The following is a 4,419-nucleotide window of genomic DNA, read 5'->3' as shown; positions in this document are numbered from 1 at the left end:
TAAACAACTACAAATGACTAAAAATCCAGAGTAAATAGACCCAGACTATTTTTGGTTAGAAAAGATGGTTGGTTTTGTATATAAGGAAATGTGATTGACATCTGGTGCTTTTCTTAATCCAATAATATTATTTTTTTCCTGATAACCTCTCATTACAGAATAAATTGTACCATTAAAATAGATAATTTAGTCTTAAGCCATGGGATTTTTAAAATGCATTTTATAGACTATGCAAGGTCCTACAAATACAAGGTACTGTTTTGTGTAATAACACAAGACTGCTTTTGGAAGGGTTATCCCACTGGGCTTTAACCATCTTTAGGCTATGGTTATGAGTTTCTTTTCTTTCCAGGTAGTTGAGATACAGATTCCTCTGATAAAGGAAAAGTCTGAAGTAGAGAAGTTACTACTTGTTAGGATAAAGAGTGCAGGAGGAGAGAGCCTCTTGACGATGATAAAGTGGAGAAGTTGAGGGAACATTTCTTTCTTTTTTTTTTTTTTCTGATCTGTTGATTTGGAGATATTTGCAATGATCTGAATGTAGATTTCCCACAAACAGGCTAATATAAAGGCCTAGAATTTCGAAGAGAAATGTGGACTGAAGAAACAGATTGGAACCATCTTTGTTTAGGTGGCACAGAAATCACAGTATAGGGGAGACTGGGTGGCTCAGTCTGGTAAGCAGGCCAACTTTTGGTTTCAGCTCAGGTCATGACCTCAGAGACATGAGATCAAGCCCCACATCAGGCTCCATGCTCACCACAGAGTCTGCTTGAGATTCCCTCTCTCCATCTCCCTATTTGCACACATACACCCTCTCTCAAATAAATAAATATTAAAGAAAAGAAAAAGAAAGAAAGAAACCACAGTACAAATGCACTCACCTCGGAAGAACCTGGGGAGTTGTAAAGCAAGAATCTGCATCAGTAGATGTGTTTTCCAGGCTTACAAGTTCTTATCCTATTTTTTCCTACCCATCTATGTTGCACTTATTCCAAAGATCCTACTTAAATGTCATGTCCTTTGAAAACATGTGCCTTAGAATCACAGGCTGTTACTACCTCTAAACACCTACTTGTGACAATTCATTTGACTTAGATATGATGTTAGATAAGTTTCTGAATTTATATTATTAGAACAACTGGAAGGTGAGACCTCTGCTTTATCTGTTTGATCAGTTGTCTAATTAAAGAGATTAAACAAATTAAACTAGAATAATGACAGATTGAACACAATATACATTTCATAAGTAATTAAAACAATAGCATTTATTAATGACCCAGCTGTGAGCTTTCACAGGTAGAGAATCAGGTTTGGGCATAGGATACTTGAGTTTTGATCCAACAATTGCTTCGCAAAGAAAATAGTTCTTAGCTTCAGCATTATATTACCCACAAAATGCAAATAAGACTACTTGTCCCTCGGGGCACCTGGGTGGCTCAGTGGGTTGAGCCTCTGCCTTTGGCTCAGGTCATGATCTCAGGTTCCTGGGATCGAGTCCCGCATTGGGCTCCCTGCTCAGCAGGGAGCCTGCTTCCCCCTCTCCCTCTGCTGTTCCCCCCATTTGTGCTCTCTCTCCTTCTCTCACTCTCTGTCAAATAAATAAATTCTTAAAAATAAAAGACTACTTGTCCCTAGTTATAAGAGAAATTGAGTAAGAAAAATAATTAACAGTAAGCTGTAACTGCACCTTCTTGGATGACTTCAGGTTTGAGTTTCGAAACCTCAGGGCCTGTTCCAAATTGTATTCCCTTGATCCATTCCACACTGTAGCTGAGGGCTTTGAGAAGACCCTAATCTTCCCAAACAGTAATTAAAATAAAAGGCCACCTAGACACCCTGGAGAAGACCTCTGTCAGAAAGCCAATTAGCTCGGGTCCACCCCTGACTCTCCCTGTTCAGTACTTACTTTAAGGCTACTTCCTATTACCTTTTTATTTTTATAACCTGTAATTAGTTACTGTGGCATATAATTTCCAAGACCACAGGTAGCATTTAACTGCAGCATCAGGGCACCTGGGATAAAGATCAACTTTACGGAGAATATATGTTGGGTGATTAGAGCACCTCAGGACAGAAAATCCCAATTGTCTGAGGTATGTCCCTGATTTAAGGATCAAAAAAAGACTCTGCTGGTATATCATACTGGATATCCTCCATAGTGGCCATGTGATCTAGCTGAGCACAGCATGGATTTCCAGAAAAAAGTATCCCCTCATTGTTACATCAGGTTTCTAGGTTGTAACCAGATTCCAGTCTTGGTCCTGAAAGGAATCCAACCCTCTTCCCTGAACCAAACAACAGAAGGAGGCATCTTGGACTCTCATTTCAAATTATGACAGAATTGTACCATGGTAAAATAGGAAAGGCTGGTTTTAATTTGACATCTCAGAACAGCATCCATCACACACACACACACACACACACACACACACACACACACAAAATGATGTTGTCTCATAATCTCTCACTTGCTTTTAACACTTCCATATATTTGAAAAATGTTAACAACTAATTACTTCTCCTGGGAGTATACTCCTTGCTGCTATTCACACTTTAACTTACTATTGAATACTCACATTTGCTTTACTCAGCTAGATGTTTTGAAAGATGTTTAGTTCAAACTACAAAAGGCTTCTGTTCTCATGGACTATTCAGGTTATTAGAAAGAAGGCAAAGCTAATGTTTGAGGCTCCCTTCTATGTAAGGAACAAGGAAGGCTATATGCATTATTTTGTTTAACATCTACCATAAAGTCAGTATTATTATTCTCAGTTTTAAAATAAGGTAACTGAGATATGGAGGGATTAAATAAATATTTAAAGTTCACAGATACAGCAGTGTTAGAGATCCAATTTGAACTCAGGAATACCTATCTCCAAAATCCCTATTCATTTGCTGCAACATTGCTTATAATAATTGTAATGCAATATAAATATAAAAAAGTATCTAGCTAGACAAGAGAGGAACTATCAGAGTGAAAATGACCCGATGCTGTCTTTGTTTGAAACTATTCACATGCCTGTATGAAACATAAAATAAATTTGAAAATGAATAGATAATTTCTGATAAGATATTACAGAGGAAGAAATACTTTGTGGCCACATCAATGAAATCATGCATTACAGGTAAGCCTGGCCTGAAGATTTCTTCCCAGAGTGGTTCTCAAACAAATAGAGTTTCTAGCATGTAGGGAGGCTTTTGTATGTACAGGCATTGTGTATATGGACAAAAGAAAATTTGTAGTACATTCATAGAATACACAAATCACATTGGCAAGTTGGGCACAGGTAGGAAGAACTTACTTACCCATAGCTTTGTATAGAATGCCACCTCAAAGGGTTTAAAGAAGGGAAAGATATAGAATATATCTTTTTGGGGGGGTGCATTTTACATCCACCTTAAGTAGTTGGGGCAAAAATCGTATATGTCTCTGTTTACAAAGAATGTGGACTATCTTCCTATTCAACATCATCTCTCTTTATAATTTTATTCTATTTTATTTCCTTGAATTGACATATTATTCAAAGGTTCTAGCTCTCCTTCTTCAGAACTTAGACCTCCTATTATCTGCATTACCAGTTTGCAGTTGACATCACAACTCACTTTCGCAGTTAAGGGATGTGGATTTAAAAATAAATTTAGGGGCGCCTGAGTGGCTCAGAGAGTTAAGCCTCTGCCTTCGGCTCAGATCATGATCTCAGGGTCCTGGGATCAAGCCCCACACAGGCTCTCTGCTCATCAGGGAGCCTGCTTCCCGTGCTCTCTCTCTCTCTGCCTGCCTCTCTGCCTACTTGTGATCTCTCTTTCTCTATGTCAAATAAATAAAATTTTTTTTAAAAAATCATTAAAAATAAATTTAAACAATTTATGTGAAACCCTGCAATCTCACAGGACCTTGTTCCTAATCTATAACTCCAACTATTCTTAATTAATTTCCTTCTTAAAAACTCGAATCTCTTCAATGATTCCACAAAATCTTGGCCTATGCTGTTTCCTCTTTTAGAGTGTGCTTTATTTGCATTATTTCTTAAGCTAATTCAGGTCTTCAGTCCTAAAAAGTTTCTGTGATTCCTTGAACCCAGGTTGGCTTAGATCCCATTCCTTCCGGCTTCTATGTCACCTCTGTGTGCATCTGCGTATTTACTCATGCTACACATCTCTTTTTTTGTCAACATCCTTCTTGGATGGAATGCTCTCATGCAGTGGCCCCTGGCTTACAATCTTTGCAGAAAAATAACTTCATCTATTATTGTCTCAAATAAGATATTCTTCAAATATTTCCTTGGTCTATTTGAGGGGATGGGGGCAGTTCCAAGAAAATAAATAGTCTTTACCAAACTATACAACACTGTATTTTATAAATCTCCCTTGTTTGTACAATTCATTATGTACTTCATTTCTCTTTTGTCAGTATTC

Source organism: Lutra lutra, chromosome 14 (genome assembly GCF_902655055.1).
Source record: "Lutra lutra chromosome 14, mLutLut1.2, whole genome shotgun sequence".
In the NCBI taxonomy this organism is placed as follows: domain Eukaryota; kingdom Metazoa; phylum Chordata; class Mammalia; order Carnivora; family Mustelidae; genus Lutra; species Lutra lutra.
The sequence above is the reverse complement of the archived record's forward strand: the minus strand, read 5'-3'. Positions refer to the sequence as shown.